Source organism: Parasteatoda tepidariorum, chromosome 7 (genome assembly GCF_982258835.1).
Source record: "Parasteatoda tepidariorum strain Cologne lab strain chromosome 7, Ptep-v5.0, whole genome shotgun sequence".
Classification (NCBI taxonomy): Eukaryota; Metazoa; Arthropoda; class Arachnida; order Araneae; family Theridiidae; genus Parasteatoda; species Parasteatoda tepidariorum.
In genome coordinates, this window is record NC_141761.1 from 44,485,262 (window position 1) to 44,506,436 (window position 21,175).

General features: G+C 27.9%; 1 protein-coding gene across 1 annotated transcript in view; it reads left to right on the forward strand.

Annotated features, from left to right (window-relative positions):
* The window catches only part of amon (prohormone processing protease amontillado), a 276,980-nt gene that overhangs the window by 159,591 nt on the left and 96,214 nt on the right, over positions 1–21,175 (forward strand). The window lies entirely within an intron of this gene.

Here is a 21,175-nt window from a genome sequence, read left to right on the forward strand (position 1 = left end):
TTATATGAAGCACAAAAATGCAAATATTAGGGTAGAGCATAAATTAAATATAAATGCAAATTTTGAATACAGGTGCAAATTATTATTTAAAACTTTTAATTAAATTTTTTTGTTAACGTTTATTCTAGCATGCATTTTTGTTACAAAGCTAAATCCATTCAAATTTTTCATTTAACTAGTTTTTATATATGGTTGTGCAATGTTGTACATGGTTGTATATGGTTGTGTATAAATGTCCAATAAAGCAAATAAAACGTTTATAAAAATTGTGCTATATTGTGTTGCTGTAACAATATGACAGTGGTAATTAAGCTGAGTTTTAAGTTTCAGAATACACTAATTAAAATTCTGGATCAAATTACAGTAAAAAGTAACTGCACACTGAGTTCAATAATTGATCCATTTTTGCAAATTGAGATAAATTTCAAAATAACCTCTTAATCATAATCTTGGTCTAGAAATTCTGAAAAAGAAATTTTTGCCAATTTTCATCAAGACCTTTCTTGCAAAGAAACTTTCATGAAAGTCCGCGTCATAATTGGTCGATTTCGCTCAGAATGAGCCATAAACATCTTTGAACATACAATTAATTCCTGCCTTATTTTATGCCTTAATTCCATGCATATTAATTGCATCATTTTTACGAAAATATGAAAGAAACGTTTTTTGACGCAACCCTTTTGTTAGAAAAATAAACTGTTTTAAGATCTTAAAACTTTTTCCCCTTCCCTACATTAGTTTTCATAGTTATTGTAAAGAATAAAATATGATAATTTATTTCAAGGATAAAATTTTATTGTTTTAATGCAATTCAATTTTCTAAATAATACTTCGAAAAAATGGCACATTTTAGAGCTCTAAGATTATTTTTTTCCTAAAATAAATAAAGGTAGCAAGCAAAATGAGAAACATTTATTTTACTTTTAAATATTTTTAGTACTTTTTGGATGAATGTGTCTTCAATTATTGACCCATGAAGAAGAAGGCATTTTATTTTAATAAATTTTTGCATTTGCATTTCATATGAAGTAAAATAGCTGTGCCTCACACAATGCATAGAAAGTTATGTCAATATTTTTAATCAAATAATTTAAATTCTAATGAACTGGAATTGAAGTGAAAAGAGAATCTAAATGTTTTTTATTAAAGCTCAGAAACTTTAAGAGAAAAATAATTTGATTAATTCTAGCTTCCACATTTGGTGGTTTGTTTTAAGTTTAAGTGGTTGTTTGTTGGTTTATGGTTTGTTTGTTATAAAATTTGGTTTAAGTATGAAGAGCATGGTGAAAGAAATTCTTGTATAATTACTGCACTGCATGTTAATGACATTTCTGGTGAAAATAAATAAAAAAAACATAATTCTGATTAATAAAGTCTAAATTTATGGTATTTAAGCCATTCCTTAAATAATTTTTCCTATCAATATGGTCGGTTTGTTGGAAATTCTGGTTTTCAAAATTATATTCCTTATTTTCCCTTAATTAGTAAAAAATACAAAAATTTAAAAGTGAATTTAATCGAATAAATGGGTTTTATGCCATGCTTTAAAGTGTAATGATAAATTAACAAGTTTTTCCTTGTTTTTTTAAATCATGTCACTTATTATAAAACTTTATTTTATTGCTAATTTTACGAAAATTATCACCAAAACGGATCGGAAGAACTACCAAGCCTTTTAGTATTTCCATAAATGTAAAAACGCGGTATATTTTACCATATTCTGGTAGCTTGTAGCTTGTCCACATTTAATTCTCAGAGTATTTTTCAGTTCAACATTCAATTTAAGAAAAAAAACATATAAAACATAAAATTAACAATTCGTTTAACAATTGTAACAGCTCTTTTCGAAAAAATACATAAACTTTTATTAATTCTAAAGAAAAATATTATCTGTCTACATATGTGCGTTGCTTGTAACTGTCTGTAAAAAAAATCAAAGCTATAAAATAAATAAAAATATCCTTATGCTGAAATTCCTAAGAGTTATAAAACTATAAGCAATTTTTCTAGAAAAAAGTATAAAATTTATGTGGAAGACATGGATGAAAAATGTTAATATTTAATTGTGATAAGCAGTTAATAACTAGTTTATCCTTAATTGTTGATCTGTATGACCTAATGCTTCAGATAAAAGCCTGAAAGCTGCATCATTTTCTCATTTTATGTTTCTGAGTGCACTTCAAGGACGCCGGCAGCGAGGTGGAGGGGGGTGCACTTGCACTCCCCTGGCTTTTATTTTAAACATTTAAAGAGATACAGAAAAATTTTATTACAAATTTTTTTTATTAAACATATTTTTATTGAAAAACAAATAAGTAATTATTGATACATAACAATTAAAAAATTGTTTAATCAAACAAGAATTGTAATCGTCCTGTTTGCTGTCCAAATCTGTTTATAACTTTTTCAATGAATTCTGAGTCATCTTTGATTCTTTTCTTATGCGCACTGAGCATGCACAAACTTGGCAGATATCTAAGCTATATTTTTAAATTTCATTTAATAAAATATAAATAATATTATATTTTCTATTAGTTATTTAGTTTAACAAATGTGTATAACACAAACTGACTTCTCACAACTTCATCAACACAATAAATACCAATGTTAAGCGTGCACAAACGATAGTATACGAAACTACTGTTTGTAGTTATTTGTGTTTCAAATCAGTAGCTATGCCAGAGCCATCAATACAGTTTCTCGTGGCAAAATTTGCAAGTACAAGAAATTTGTACTTTTTTTTAAATATCTTGCTAACAATGAAGAATTGTACCTGGAAAAAGTTAACAGATGAAAGTATATGTAATAACAGAACAATATGTAATAGCAGAATATTTTAATTTTTTTTCGGGGGGGGTTGTTAGAGGATTGCACCCCCTTTTATATTATTCTACCGGCGCCCTTGGTTCACTTCCCTCCCAGATTCAGCGTCATGAAATAGGGGAAAGTGTTATTTTCCTTATAAGGATATTTCTTTTTTCCAGATATTTACATGCGGTTTTAAACTGTTTAAGTATTATATATTATTAATAATTAAATAAATGAAATCCTTACTTGTCAAATTAAATCAAACGATTTATCCTAACTTTTGAATGGCTGCAGTTACAGGTATTAAAATGATGCCATTAAATAAAATGAGGGCGCGGAGATGGAAACCGCTTCCATCACCTTTAATGAGAAGGACAAAATGAGAAATTTCATCGTGAAATGTGAGAAGAAAAAAAAAAGAGAATTACAGTTGCGTCATGGATTTAGTTAGAATACACACCTAGTGCTCATAAATACTGGAGGAAAAAAACGCGTGAGTCTTTCCATAAAGCGGAATTTACATATTATGACATTATGGACGATCCTGGGAAGAAAAGAAAAATAATTATTCCAAAATGCAGATAACATCTCGCTAACTTAATGAACTTTTTCAAACAAAAGACTAGGAAGGTTTGATTTCAATTTATTATGGCTACACTTTTTCTCATCGGACTTCATGCTGTGCTTAAAAAAAGTTTATGAGTTATATATAAAAAAGCACATGCAAGATATGTCCTATTCAAATAGTTCCTATTAGATTTATGATCTCCTCTCTCCGTTTAATAATTTCCACCCATTTAAGATATGGCTGTAGTTAAAGCACTTTCCATCAAAGAGGTTTTCATTAAACAAGCCATTAATATTTCTTACGACTTAGATCCGCTGTAACGTCATAATAGATCTGCATAAACAACTATATGTCCCGAGAAAATTGCTTTTAATGCACTCTCTCTAATTTACTGAAGATCTTCAATGCCATATTCTTTTGATAAGGCTTAAAGAAAGTTTGTTTCTCTGCATTCCTTTTTATAATAAAAGTAAGCTTTGAGATTGTTTCCTGCAAAATTACTGAATTAATTTTCATAAACTTTTTTATCTTCTCTACAAAATAATTTAAAATTGAAAGTTTTAAGAAATTCAGGTGATTCATTTTGAAATGTGAAATGTTTGACTACGAATTGGCCTTGACAAAATAGAAAATTAATTAAAGGCAGAATATTGGAAATTAAAAAAAACTTTTAAATTGTGTACTATTTTAATAAATTACAGAATAAATTAATAAATTTTCAGACAAATTTGCTTGAATCCTTTAATTGTCTACTGTACTTTGATATGGAATTTTTTTTAATTCTACAAATTAATTTTAAAATTTAAGAAATATTTTTCTTTGCCATAATCAAAAATCAACCTGAAGTAAAAAGAATGGGTAAAAGTACGTAGCAGTTCCTTGATAAATAACTAAATCGATTTCCATTTTAAAAAAATGGAATCCTTACTCAACAAGAATGCATTGAAATTCAAATATTGGGAATTCTAGAAATTATATTCCAAAAAAATTATTCAAAAAAAAAATGCTAATTGTTTTTCGCCATGAAAATTGATTTCAAACGTAAAAAAAGTAAAACAATTGCTGAAATTGTATAAAAATTTAAAAGTGACAAAGCATGAACCATAAAATACTTTTTAAATAATACTTAATAGTGTTCAACCCCAACTAATACCTGGTTTTCTATTTTTTCGATTTTTTTTTTCTCTATAAGTGCTAGAAGCAAGTAAGAACATCTTCACCCTCTTGTTGAAATCCGTGATCTAAATAATGGCAAGAAATCAAATTTTTTGATAGAATTAGTTTACTTAGAAGAAAATAAACTAATAAATGCGATGAAAAAAAATTAGTTAAAATATTTTTTTTTAAGCAGAGCATCAAAAATGATAATTTTTTACTTTTCTTATTTTTTATACATTATAGGGCATTTTTATATTGCATTTCCTTAACCTTTGGTCAATAAACGAAATTAACCAGACTTAAATAATGAGATATTTATATGTCATAAATTTGTCCAAATGGTTACTTAAATCAAATTGCGTATCATTCTCATAATATTCAAAAATTCTGTCTAATGAGACTATTTAAACATTGACAATCGCTTTGTAAAGGCACACAAGCAGAAGCAATTATAAATTGTTATTTAAGGGATAACTTTATACCAATTGTTGTCCAGATGTTGTGTTTCATGAAATTAATTAGGTACTTTATCGAGTTTTGTTGCATATGTAATGCAAAATAATTATTTTAATAACTAAATTAGGGTTATCTACATGTTTTACTACTGAAGAATCTCCCACCATCATCAACTTTATAATAAAAGTTATTTCGCTTATTTATACATTTTTAGTTACATTATGATTGAGATATACTTCAGTATTACTCATAGTTTTCCTTTAACCTTTTAGTTTTTGAAGTTTAAATTTCGAATTTTAAATCATAAATTTTAAAACAAAACAGAAATATATTTTAAAACTTAAATTCCGATTAAAGGTATCTGCAATCAATAAGAGGAAAAGTTGAATTAAAAGTAGGATATAAATACTTTGGTCCTAATAAAGAAATATAATTAAAAATTAACACCATGTGGTATAAAGTCATTTTAATACTAAATTGTCTTGCTAAGATCAATATTTTTAAGACCTTCTTTATAAAATATATAGTTTTTCGCAGATTATAAACCGTTGCCAAATTTCTTTAACGAATAACTAGAAAGATAAAAGTAAAAAATGAAAATAAATACTATTACCACATTACATTTTGATATATTATAAAATTCGAATGCCTTCATCTGGCATAGCTAAATAGAACAAACATTACGTGATTTACTATAGCTAAAAATGAAACAGGAATAATGATCAAGACTTCCCTCATAGAAGACTTTGGTTATTGTTTTCCTTCAAAAAAAATTTTTTCCACATTTAATGGCATTTACTTTAGTTACTTTTAGCTTTGATTATTTTTCCTAACTAAAGACTTGAGGCTAATTTTAAGGCATTTTACAATTATAAACAAAGTTTTAATTACTTTGCTAATAAGCTGATAAGCTTTGTGTAAAACCAATCAGTACATAAACTTAAAATAAAAAATTATTAGAAAATATTTTTTTCCCTTATTAGTAACTAATCAAAACACATTTAATGAGTTCATATAGCAACCAAAAACTAAATAAAAATTTAAAAAGCAAAATCGCAAATGAAAATGCATTGGTATCCGAGCAAACTTTTTATGGCAATTAAACTTTAATTCTCCTTATTTATATAAGGAATTTTTTTATTATTCTGTTGATTTGTTTAGATCGATTGGACTTTTAATGCCCTTTTTATTAAATATGTGACATAAACAATGCTATTTTCGCGAAAACATTTCAATTAATCCTTTCTATTTCACTTTTAAATACAGAATCCAGCCTTGTAAAATCTGATTAAATTGCAAATAAAATGTGCTTTACCCCAGTTCTTTAATAAATAAATATAGAAAAAAACTTTAAGTACTTAAGATGAACTCACAGCGGCTACCTAAAAAAAGAGAATAGTAATTAGCTCTCGCAACCTTAAACACTTTTTTCCTCGAACTGACGACACAAGATTAATTGCTTTCCCTTTGAACTTTTTAACTATTCCAAATTTAATTAAGTTGCTGAAAAGGATGATGAGATTGAAAGCGTCTTAATCTAAGCTCTTTTAAGAATAAAAGAAACTGTTCATGTTTAGAGAAAATTATTAATTTCGAAGCTCAAGATAAGATTGCTCCAGTACAAAAGAAACACGTATATGGTTTTAAATTAAATTTTAACTTAAAACTTCCAGGACATAACATTTAAATTCATTCTGTTTTTTGAAACTTTATGAAGTTCTTTCTTTCAAGCTCTAAAGTAGTTTCTTATTACATTCTTCCATATTAGACTATACTGCATAATTTCATATTTGAACATACTGCACGCTTTCTTTTCTAACATTTCATGCTTTTGGAGTTGTTTTTCAAAGTTTTATTTTGGACAACATATGTGTTATGACTATCATCACCTTACACAAATCTTTTTGTTAAACAATGAATCAAATTATGTGTTTGAAATATAATTCAATGTTTTATAAATATTACTGTAAATAGAAAAAACCTTTTTTAGCGATGGTAAATGTGCGAAGCGTTGAAATGCATCAGTAATTTCGTGTTAATTCAAGGTTAAGAAAAATCTGAATTAAAATTTTATTTTGATCTCTTATCGTAATCTTCAGTGAAAATACGTAATTACTACAGCTATAAGAGTACGTAACGCAATTACATAATCAACACAAAACGAAATCGTGCTCATAAAACGAATTCATGACTAAATCAATGAATCAGTATAGCAATGAATCAGCAAATACAGGGGAATTAATAAATAAACCAATCAACGAATAAGCAGCAAGCGAATTAGAAAGTCAAGGAAAAAATAAAATATAGTATCAATGTAATAAATTGATTAGTGAAAATCCAATGAGTCAACGAAACAAGGAATTAGTGAATCAATAAATGAATAAATCAATGAGCCAATGAACCAGAAAATTAAAAATAATTGAGATAGCATGTTTAGGAATTAGTTCATTTATTGGCTGTTTTGGTGATTAACTCATTTTCGTTGACTCGCTGTAATGTTGATTTTCTTTTTCGTTGATTCCCGGGTCAATGATTCATTCCTTACCTGATTTGTCGACTTACCAAATTTAATTTTTTGATGAAGCACAGGATTTTCATTAAATTGATTCGGCCTAAAATTGATGCTGTCAAACATTCTACATTGTTAGAAATTTCTTTTAAAAAAAATGGTTAAATAACAATTAAATTAAATGTTATTTTACCATATTCAACCAAAACAGTCAAATAACCATTAAAAAGATGCTATTCAAACCATAATATTAACTGTGAGAAAAATCGTTTATTGACTGTTTCCACCTTATACGGTCCAACAACCAGATATTTTTTCCGCACCAACCTAAGCCCACAATATGAGGCCACTTAGTCCCTTGCAGCTGGGTACTTACTGTAGCTAAGAGGGATAATAAGAGTTCATCTCATGGCCAACTGTATGGGGGTTTGAATTCCAGAGTTGACACCAGTTCCATTCCTTCAACAAATGAAGAGTTTCCAATGTCCTTCTCTCCCCAATTGTTGATCATGGACTATTAGAAAAGTAAACTCCCACTTTCACGCACAGATGGCAGCACCACGAAGTTGATTATCACAAAAAAGGATAGTATTTCCTAATTTCTTAAGGTAATCAAAACCGTAAATCTGAGAAGTGCTCCTAAGCGTACATTTTACGGTTAATTCTATGGACAGACTGTTGCCGGCTATTTTACCTTAATTTAAGAATCAAAATTCTAACGGCGTATAATCGCTGGTATCAGCATATATATCTTGAGTATTTTTATAACTTCATATTTCCAATGTCAAAAAAATTAAAAATATATTTACACTTTAATTATTAATCTCAAAGTGCTTTTTTGTATAAGACTTCTGGTCACTTGTTGAGAGGGGTTTCACGGTACCTTCTTTTTCAGTAATTATTACTTACTAGCTGAATATCGTTGCAAAATAAAACAATTTTTCACAGATTTACTCATACTCATTTTTGTATCTTAAATGAAAATATAGTTTGAACTGATCTTAAACCAACTTTTCTTGTCAATAAATTAAAGTACACTGGATTAAAGTTAATAGCACAAAGCCCACACACTACTCTGTCAAAATCAAGCACTTTATAATTTGCAGATCAATTTTCGGTGTGCATATCGAATACAATTTACATATCGATTTACAATTTGCATTTGTGAAAAGATGAAAACCAATTTGAATGAGATAAAGTTATTTTAGTAAAAAATTGTATTAAATATACCATCTCAATATACGAAACTTGATGCCAAACATAATGTAAAAGATAAAACTTTCCGAGGATTCAGTTTAAAGAATAAATTTATTTAGGTTGTCATTTTTTATTGATTAACTGTAACCAATTCTATTTTGCTTCACTTCATATTTTTTTTGGCAATTAAGTTTTAAAACTAGTTGTTTTAAGTAATATCGATTTAAACAAGTTATATTTTTATCATAAAACCTTAGAATTATTATATGAAGCGTAGAAATTAATTCATTTTGTATTATTTGCCACTGATAAAACAAACATTTTAAACTGATTTTGAAATCTTAATATTTTTTCCCCTACGTATTTCTCTATTTATTTTTTTGCTATATTCTTCCTTCATAATTCATTTTTCCTCATTCTTCAATTTTTCCTTCATTCATTTTTTTTATAATTCTGTATTTATCTTTCCTACATTTATTTGAAAATAAAACCACATGTAACTTAATACAAGTTCATTTTTTATTAATTTTTCCCTCTAAGGCACAAAAGTAAAAAACTTTAAAACGGATTCAGTTTTAGAATATAAACTCATTGTACTTAAACATGCATTTTTATTTCAATGAAAATAAAAAGAAAATAATTTCTCAACAAAAATTAATAACTCGCTTATCTAAGAACACTAATTTTCAAAAGGAAAACATCTTTCGCAAAATATGCCGTGAGCATTAGTTTTAATAATCAACACTACTTTTGAGGGGAAAAAATGAAAACAAATTCTTCACATATCTGCGTTATATGATTACCGGATGTCAGATAATAAGATACAAAAAGAACTTAAAATTCAATTACCTTCAAAACTATTTTCAGAAACAAAATTATTCACTTAAGTCATGAGGGTTCTAAATAAGAAATCGGAACGGGAAATCGGGTGAGGGTTTTCAATATTTTAAACTAGTTAAGTGCTTTTATGTTATATTTAAGTAACATTTTAATTTAGAATTAAATTTATTTTATTTGATAAGAAAGGTAAAAAAAAGTAAATAGTTCTTCTGATTACTTCTTTGAACAAGATTTGGTTGTTTATTCTTTCAAGTTTTCTTTCATTCCGATTTGATTTTGTTAGAAATAAAATTTAAATAAATTGCAAGTTGTAATATTTAAAGTTTATTTAAAATTACATATTATAAAATAAATTCCTTGTCATGTAACATAATCAAGTAAGTTTTCAGTCGGCATGAAGTTGTTTTTTTATGTAAAAATATCAAAAATTCTGTCGACTTATGGATTTAAATCATAGTCGTAAAAATTAATTATTACTTGTGCTTTAAATAACAAATGATAATATACTCGCTTTATTTAAATAGATTTTAATTATTTGTAATCTACAATTTGTTTTCAATGTAAATAAAAGTTAAAAATAAGGCTCTTAGCGGAAAAACATAAAATAATTTATTAAAAAAAATGCATAAAGAATATATGTTATAGTATTACTTTTTAAAGAATCATAAAAATCGGTATAAAAAAATATAGAGAAAAATATTTCCGAGAAAATTAAAATAAATCACATAAATGTAATCATTTCAAACCCCAAACTATTCAAAACTTATGCTTGATTCGATTATTAAGACGTAAATATATAAAATATTCATCACATATAAAAAATTTATTTTCTCAAGCATAATTTTATATTATTTACAAATATAAAAATTATTATCATGTTTTGACATTGCAATGAAGTCGAAATTAATTACAGTTAATGTGAATTTTTAAATTTACTTAAAAAACTGTGATTAATAAGTTTAAAAGTTACTTATTATTTTAATTTTTTAATTAAATTTGAAGTTTTTAATAAAATTTGAATTTCATGTAATTAAATTTAAATTAACTTACATTTTCTCTAATTTAACTTAAATTTTAAGCTTGCCTTAACGTTTCTTATCCAAGAATGTTAATGTGCAGTTTTTATCTGCAGATTATTTATTTTTTGTTTCATCTTTTAATCTTATAAAAAAGAATCTTATAAGGTCGACAATTTCCCCAGTATTTTTTCCACCTAACTTTAGTTGTATAGAAACTTCCATAAATAATAATTAATAAAAATAATGTCACTATGTGTTGATTTAACTCGCTAAATGATAATTTATTTTAATTGATGGATTGAAAAAAGTTTAATCTAATTTAACGAGTGCAAAGTCTATTGATTTTTTAATTAAGTATTAAAGATATTATTTTGTTAAAATGAAATTTGTTTTCAAATTTTTTTTATATATAACAATTGTGGACTGTTATGAAAACTGCTATGATTTAATCTAGTAATTTATTCTTATTGTGATTCAACTTAATAAAACAAACTATATTTATTTGTCTTTACGTTATTCTATTTTCCATCGTAAATAAAAATAATTTTTTTTGCAATTTAGGTACACTTTTTTTCAAGAATTTAATAATTCCTTATGTTAAATATTCGTTACTTTTCAGGAAAAATAAAAACTATGTATCCTTGAAATTTTCAAAATAACAGCAAATTGCAAATGGCTGCCTTAAAATGTTTATACTTTTTGACATAAAACATAATGTCCATAAATCTCTTACTTAGAAAACATGATTCAAAATGGAAAATAATACTTTTAGTCAATATAATTTTTCCTTTTGCAAAAACTAAAAATTTAATTTTTAAAAGAAATTTTATGAATCAAAATTATATTAACATTATTTATATTGCTGTTATATATGTAACCACATACCATATCAATGAATTCTTCCTATCAAGATAAAATTTGTAATGCTTTTTCGCCAAACGTGAGAGGAAATATAAACTATTGGATTGACTTTTCGCTATACGCCCTTTTGGGGGTGATCCCTTTTTTTAAAATCATTTTTATGATAATCACGCACAGCGGAAAAAAATATTTTTTCTTGAAAGAAACCGAAACACCAGTGACTGAATTGCAGTCTGTTTCGAGCAATAAATTCCAGAATGTATTTTTATAGGAAATATTTAATGGTAGAAAGAAATATTTTTCATTTTAATATTTTCCATAAAAAGATAAAGATAAATCACTGAAAAATACTTTTTTTTATTGATTTAAAAAACAAACTGTTTTTTAAATCAATAAGTTAGAATATATAATAGTTGAATCAAAAAGTTTAGAATTTAAAAATTTATCTACACTGTAGAAAAAATTTTCTGCATTTATGCAAATTCATGATCTTGTCTAATTCGGGTGGAAGATTTCAAATCTTAAATTAGTTTTGCTCTTAAAGTTACAGATTTTTTTTTAAATGACATTTTTAGTCTATTTTTTGTCAAAATACACAAATTTAAAAATGTTATATATTAACTAAGGGTTACGATATAACTGAGGGTTACGTAAATTCTGTTACAACTTCTTGGGGAGTTAGAGCACATCATCAGGATTAAAACTGCAAAAGAAGAGATGCCGACTAGGAGTGGTTCCCTATTATGAACTGTTCAGAAGCACTCAAAGAAACAGCTCATAATATGTATTAGAATATAAAATTTTATAATAGGAAGTGCCGAGCAGCGATGGCTCAGGGGATAGAGCGTTCGCCTTGCAATGAGGCGAACCGGGTTCGAATCCCAGTCGATATGAATTCCGCCTCTGGCTTGCACAGACCACAGTGCAGACGTGAAATGTCCTCAGTGGTAGAAGGATCATGGGTTAGAGTCCCTTCGCCGTCAGGCTAACCGTGGGAGGTTCTCGTGGTCTTCCTCTCCTTGTAACGCAAATGCGTGTTAGCTCCATCAAAAAGTCCTCTGCGAAGGCAAATTTCTCCCAATACTCGATCTTTCCCTTGTCTTCTGAATTGGGTTCAAAATTACAAAGCTGCGGAGTTGAACATTAGTAGTCTTATACCCATAAAATTGTGTCGGCAGTTCAACGAAGGTCATAAATTAAAATAAAATAGCAAGTGCTCGTAGCTGCATATGATGACATTTCCGGACGCTGGTTCCGATGCACTTTTAATCTTAATTATGTGGCCTAACTCCCCTGAAGAATTGTCACTACATTTATTCGCCCCCCCCTCGCTAAATAAAACGTTTTTAAACTAACACATTTCGACAAAAAATTGACTAAAAATATCTTTTCATAAACTGTAGCGTGGGAAGAGAAACGATTGCTGATTTGAAATCAGCGATACGAAACTATCTAAGATCTGTTTAAAAAAATCTCATGCAAAAAAAAAAGAATTGTTTCTCAGTGCTATTTATGCAAGTGTTAGCCTTAGTAGTTTAGTGCTAGTGTTAGTTGTTATAATTTCTTTTCAAAATCTTAAACCTGCGATTTTTATCATTAGTTATTGTCTTAAGTCATTCCATAAAATTAGAATGCATTGCAAGGAAAAATACTGATGAAGCCCCAGATCCTAACTGCTGATAACAAAACTTTAGAGTTTCCTGAGAACACTTATCATAATAATTAAAAATAAAATAACTTGCTGATAAAATTCATGTGGAAAACAATCATAATTGATGTTTTTAATTTTAAGTTTTTAAAAAAAATGTAATATTGATTGCAAAGAAATTATATAAAAAATCGTTCGATTAAGAAGTCACGGCATTAAATAGTCACGGCATTCTTAGTCACGGCATTAAATGGCCTTTAGTGCACTAAAATGGCCTTTATTTTATATTTTGCAAGCAATAAAGATTTACCGTTTAATAAATTCTTACAATATTTATTCTACATCCCTTTCAAATGTTAAAAATCTTTTTTAACTTGAAAAAATCTATATAGTTTAATTCTATTTCATTGTAATTCTAATTCAGACATTTTTGTAAAACGTACATTAAGCATTTTTTTTTCAGGAATCAAGTAAAAAAATCATTTCAAAAAAAGTAAGCAAAAAAATCTGTTAAATAAAAAATGTATTTAACGTAATAGATTTCAAGAATTTTTAAAAAATTCCATTTAAGATAAATTTTTAAAAGAAAGGAAAGATCGATGCAACGAATGTTCGAATAGATTTTTTTTTCTTAATTTGAAGTTTAAAAAAAAATGTTTAATCAGCTTTTGAAAAAACATCATATTCTAATTAAACATAATTAAACAAGAAAAATCCACGCTTTCATGTACAAAGTTAAATTACAAGCAATTAGTTTCATTGTTTAAGCGCAGAAACACGTTAAAAATGAAAAATATAACTAAAAATAAAATAATAAGCTCTATATATAAAAAAGAAGACGACAGAACATGTACAGAATGGGATTTAAAAACTAATCTTTGAAAAGATAAAAATTCGTGAAAAACTATATTTAATAATGAATTGGAGAAAAAAAGTGATGAAAATGAAGTTTGAATAAATCAATAATAATTTACCAAAATGTTTTATTTATGATAAAAATTCATCTATAATAAAATGAGGAGTTTTCGCGCGTGCGTGTGTGTCTTAAAATTTCAGAAGCGTTTGTGCTACTGTCTAGAATTTGGATAATGTATGAAAGAAGGAATTTCATTCCACGATCCTAAAAATCGTATAAAAATTTTATTTAAATTGTTCTTTAGAGACGTTTGAAAAAAAATTAATTTTCTCATTGACTTAAAACTCTCCATTGATATAAATTAATCTCCAAACGATACAGTTTTTCAAAATAATTTAACGATAGTATGTGTGTCTTAGTGATTGTTGCTAGCTTATAGCTCTCCTTAATAAGAAAAGCAGTCTTTTAAACGTTCTTTAATATTTAATTAGTTTTAATTCGTTTCAGATAAACTCAATGACCAATTTTAACGTAGTAAAAGCGACGTAATTAAATTTTTATAAAGTTATTGAAACCCTAATATTTATTTTGCTTATTGATATTTTTCTACAGTGTGTTTATATGTGTGTAAAATGTTTTTAGATAAACTTGAATGAAATAAAACTGGTTGTAATAAAGAAGGTTATGTACTAAATAATGAAAGTAAGATAATAAAGAAAGTTATGTACCGAAAGCAAACTCAGTGGAGAAATAGTACTAAATCATTTCGGTGAAACATAAAAAATCTCTATACTATTATTGACACGTATTACGCCAATTTAATTTTAGTAATACTTACTAACTAAAATAAAAAATAAACTTTGTACTAAAAGGCAAAAATGCTGGAACGAAATACTTATTCATTTTAGAAAAACCATAAAAAATTAAAAATTTTGACGCCAATGACGCTTAAATAATTTTGGTAATAGATTCTAATTGAAATTAGAAAAAAGTGCTATATACTATAAAAAGCAAAATTAAAGGAGAAAAGGTACTTATTACTTTTAGGGGAACTGTTAGAAATCGCCGTACTATAAGTGGTGCCAAATATGCTTGATTATTTTTATAATCGCTACAAGTTGAAGTGAAAAAAAATTATGTACAAAAAAATTAAAATTAATGGAGAAATGGTACTTAATTCGTCCATGGTATAAGTGACCATTATTGACACCGATGATACCAAGTTAATTATTTTAGTAAGCCCTTTTGGTATTATGGCCATCGATGTAGTTTAAATAGATACCAAATATAATACTATAGGTATAATTAGGATGCCTGGTACCCAATAAAACAGTATCAAAATTACGCAGTTTTAATTTAAATACTGTGAAAAGTGATTTTTTATGGGCCCCTTAAAAGGATACGTGCTAGAGAAAATCACTTGATAGTAGTAAATTTTGATTGTCGCAATATTCATTATTTCGACGAGTCAAGTTGTTACGTTCATCCTGATATTAGGAGTATTTTCATCTGGAGGGAACGTGGCTCTAAGAACAATCATGCATTCGTGCTCGAAAGTGTAAGATTTGGCAGTGTGGGTGTGATTGTCTATTCTGGCATCTCCATTAATTGGCGCACTTATTTCCATATCATTCGAAATGGAGCTTTGACCGGTCACCGATATAGAGCGGAGATCCTGAGACCTATTATAGTCCTTTACTCTCCAGCAATTGGAGATGACTTCATGTTAACGAATGACCATATCGTGTTAATGATTTCCTTTTAACGGAAAGAATCAGACGAATGGATTGGCCAGCGTGTTCTCTGGACATGAACTCAATCAAGCATGCTTGGGACATTTTAGGCAGATGAATTGCTGGACGCCTACCACCTCACAAACACTCCACGAACTGGAAACAGCTCTATTGGAGTAGTGGGACAGAATATCCCAGCCCCTCATTAATAACCCTTTATGACTCGATACCTCAAAGATGCTCCATGCTGCTGGCCGTCGTCTGGGAAAACCATATCCCCAACTAAAAACGATTTTCTTTTAATGAAACACCTTCCTTATTTGTTTTTCTAATATGCACAAATTGCGTTTTTTTTCTCCCTTTTGTACCCAAATGCTCAATAAAACGCATTTTTTTCTGCCAAACAAATACCATTTTTACCTCATATAGCCTTCTACATTTCTCGATAATCAATCAATCATTCAAACAATTATTTCAATATAGTACGTTTTCAAGCAATTATTTATAGATCGTTAATTTACTTCAATTTTTAAACATGATATTTTTTATTGTTTGGAATCTAGTAAAATTTGATACTCTTATCTTTATTAAAAGGTCTAAAAAATTTGATATTATTTCTATCTTATATTTTACAGAATTGCTCAAACTGTTTGAATTCGGCATTTATTTTCTTAAGACACAGGATAGCTTTTAAATCAGTTCTAGCATTTCATCGCTATAATGAGAAAATATAAACTTTACTTTTCAAGATGTTACTCACCTTACAAGAACTTACAATTTTTGTCATATTTGAAAATGAAATATTTGGACTATTAAATTTCTCCAAGGAATTCTTGGAATTCTTTTGCTTCTTCCTCTTTTTCATCTTTTTACTCCGGATCGACATTTAATCAGATAGGAGATGCAATATTATATTTAAACACTTTATGAAAAAATCTAAAGAATGATAACAGAGGAGGAAAATGTTTACTTTTAAATTCAAGTTCCGAGATACCTCTAAAACGCGCCTAGAATTCGACTTCCATTTCTTTGTATTTTTTTCTACAATAAATCATCATTTTGCTTTTATTTTTTAATCGAACTAGCATGTACGTATTGAACGTAAAATTACTCCATTTTGTCTTGGTACGTGAATTTTTATGGGAATAACTATATATATATATATATATATATATATATATATATATATATATATATATATATATATATATATATATATATATATATATATATATATATATATATATATATATATATATATATATAGAACCTCATAGAACAATCCCTGACGTCTGTAAGCTACTTGAACATGGTTTCAGATCAGGTTCACACATTCATGGCAACAGTTTGTCCTGAGAGGGATGGTGTTTACCAACAGGATAATGCACCGTGTCATAAGGGTCGAATCGTCAAGGAACATTCCAGTGACTTTCAAGTCATGTCTTGGCCCCCAAATTCACCTGACCTTAATCCAATAGAGCATTTGTGGTCCTACTTGGAAAACCAGATTCGAGCTGCCATGCTACCCCCTCGCAATGTGAAGGAATTGCAGGATCAGTTGGTGAGCGCTTGGTACCAGATACCTCAGACTACCTATCAGCACCTTGTGGAATCAATGCCAGAATGCCATGGCGGGTGCTAGCAGTTTTGAGGGCTAATGTTATTAGCAGAGTGGTCATAATGTAATGGCTCTTCGGTGTATATATGTATATATATTTGGGGGACCGGAAAGTAATGTCGTTTCGGTACATTAAATATCCGTTAGTCTTAAAAACCAATTCGTTTTTTTCGATCTATTTCGTTTCATTTTAGATCCGGCATTGAAAGGTTGTTGCTAACGAGGGTGAATACATTATTGATTAAAAATAAAAACTTGATAACAAATATCAATTGCACCGATACGATATAACTTTTCGGCTCCCCTTATATATTGAATAATTTCCATAATTTCATGCTACTGCTGTTTTTCGGATTATTTCTGATATAATGTTTTAATCGGATTCATGTCAGATAATTCCGTTCTTTGTACGGGATGAATTAAAAAAACAATTAATCAGTACTGGACAACACTGCGAAATCATGCTCAAAACTGGGAGGTATGTACCGAAACAATTAACGAGTTTAGTGGAAGAACTAGGTAAGTTCGGAGTATTTATAAATCGGTGAAAATAACATGAAGGGGTTGCATCAATAATGTGTGTTTCGTATAACAAAATTGTTTTTGCTTTCATTTTAATCTTAACGCAACTAATCCACATTATTTGCTAGTATGCTCTCATGATTTTTATTTTCAAATTAAGCAGTAGTAAATAAAATAAGGCAAAAAGAATTATTAGTCCTTCTTAGAAATCAGTAATAAAATAGTTAGGAGGCCATGTTTTTTCATCGTACCCTGATTATAGCCTCTCTGAAATTGTCACTTACCTGGTTTTCCACAAATCTCTTAAATTAATTAAGTAAAAATATTTTCATTTTTATTTATTTATTATCATTTGTTGCCCATCCCGGTGACTTTACGTTATTATATTATGCAAAAAAAACTGTTTTTGTAGCTCCTCCCATCAGAATAGAGATTAACTGTATTTACATCAACTGATGTAAATCCGGTATAAATCATTAGGAAAACAGTATTACCGGTGTAAATCATTAGGGATAGGCAAACTTTGCAAAAATCAAAAGCATCGTGGTGCTTTTTTCAAGAAATAAACATGCTGACAAATCTGAAAACATAGAAAAGGCGACCTATTATCGGCTAGTACCAAAATTTTATAAAAACAAATTAAGTACATCAGTTATAATTATTGTTTTTATTGACCATAGCTGTTTATAGACAATTTAATGAGGCAATATATATATATATATATATATATATATATATATATATATATATATATATATATATATATATATATATACCATAACAAACTATTCACTCTTCAAATTTACTTTAAACTAACTCTGCAGCCAATAGAAGGCTTAAGTTTTCTCACTGGCGTCTTCATACAACCTCCATAGATCTTTTCAACCATAGATCAAATCATATCTTTTAGATTGTTTTTGGTTGATTAAGCTTTATGCTTCAGCTACAATAGATTTTAATTGGAAAAATTGGGAAAACTATCGAACCTTTCCTCGATATTTCTAACAACCTTAGCTCAAAGCAACAAAATAAATGTAATAGTATATTGCTTACATTGGAATATCACTATAACAAAAACAAAAGTGACATTTTTACCATTAAGGATAGTCTGTTAGTCATAAAACGTAATAAATTTAATGCCTTTAAAAGCGTAAATGAAAGGTTTTAATATTTTTTAAAGAAATTCTTTGAAGGAAAAGTAAACTGAATAAAGGCAAAGGGCACAAATTTCACACTTTTCTGCTGAATAGGCCATATGTTCTGGAGGAACTCATAAATAAAAAATTTTGACTTCGAATAAAAGCTTCAGTCTTTAATAACTGTAGAAAAGTAAATATTTCAAATCTTGGTATCCAAAAATTCTTTACATTAGAATTTTATGCCTCTGGCTTTTATCGTATAACAAAGCCTTCACATTCCAACGCGAATATTCCTTCTGCTTGAACATGAAATATTCATGTTCCAAAAAGTCCTCTTCGTCCTGATTTTAGTTTCTTTTAACATATCAAAGATATCGAGAGTTACCCTTTTGGAATTTTATAGCAATATTCGAGACCTTTCAAAGAATTTATATGAAATATTCTAAGGGCACCAAGTTTCTATTTCAGATCCTTTTCTTCATTTTTCGGTTGTAAGATTATGAAATATTTCCTTACGTATTTTCTTATTGATATTTCTACTCTAGAATCTGAAAACCAAAGTATATTACAATTTCCTTGAACTTCCTGTTCGTTTGTTTTTTTCACAACCATTTGTGTACATGTACGTAGCACAATATAAAAAAAGGAACCACCCTGAATAACTTTTGATCTAATGATCGATCTTCACGTTCGAGGACTCAATCTTAATGAGTCAAGTAGATGACCTCAAATATGCTAATTAAATAGCGCATATGATATATTGAGTTACGAAATCAGACACAAAGACTTACTTTTTCTGAATAAACGTACTTTTTTTTTCGACGGATTTGGATTTCTGACTCCTAAAATATAGGGAGTAGCGGCATTCTGGGAAATATGGTCCCCATAGTTTAGTTAGGAGAGCGATCCAAAGCTTAGAACCCTTAAATTAATTTCATTTTTTACGCATTTCGCCATATCTCGAAAACATTTTAAGCGAATTGAAAGAATTTTGCTTACAATTATAAAATCGTTTATCCAAAGATAATTCCATGAAAAATATAACTTTTGGTAGATATTTATTATTATTTAAGAATTTGAATAGTAAGATATACTGTTTTTTACGATATTTTAAAAAGTATAATTTTACATGGCAAAATACAAATTTTGAGGAGTGAAATCGGTCGAATAGTTCCTGAGAAATCGAATTTTAAAACAGCCGTGTTTTTAAAATTCAATCTATTTGACTAATTTCGCTCAAAGTCAGTACTTTGACGTGTAAAATTACATCTTTTGAAATTTTATAAAAAATTGTATAACCTACAATTAAAGAATGTCGACCATTGTCGACCAGAAACAAACTCTCTAAAAATCGAAATTGAAAATTATATTATTTTACAATTCTCAATCAATATATAATTAACTGCATAACTTTCACTTACGAAACTGGCATCATTCTAAATGCATACATTATATTCTTTCTGAGCAGTTGAATTCATTTCCAAATTTTTGAAAGGTGTTTTGATAGGTTTAGTTAATGCTCCGTTGATGGTAGTTGGTATAGACCGTAAAGAATTATAGTCAAAGATGATAGGGATATAATATCATCACAAGAAATATAGACATTCGTGGAAACTGTTCTCTTAAAAACTTTTAACTTGACTCTTGCAAATCATTTGATATCGCTCTATTGTACCGATCAACAAATAACACAATGTCAACAGTATTACACTCTATTGAATTGTTTAAATATAGAGGATTTTTAAGAAGGCTACATTGAAGAAAGGTTAAATAAATGTGTTTATGCGTTCAAAAATTGATTCGTAACATGTATGGCTTGGAGCAATATAATGATAACCCAAATTCTTAAATTGTTTATAAAAACGTTTCTTAACTCTTGGAGTGACAGAAATTTTTTAAATAAAACACCAGAATCGTCAAATTTCTTTTAGTTTAGCTCTAGCTGAACAATTTATTTAAATGAAATTTTACATTATTTTACTTACTTTTTTGTAAACCACAGCCCTTCGAAGATTTAAGAGGGTTTTAATTAGAAAAATAACATGATTTTCTTTAAAATATAAGGCAATTTTTTTCTTATGTTGTTATCTAATAAAATTTTTGGAAACTTATAAAGTGCCTTTCTGAAAGCAATATGAAAAACAAAAGTTTGATTAAAAAAGTTTAACCTTTAGATTAAGTGTGGCTTATCATTGTATTACCATCAAGTCCTTCGTACGCTGTCACATCTTTATTTTAAAAAT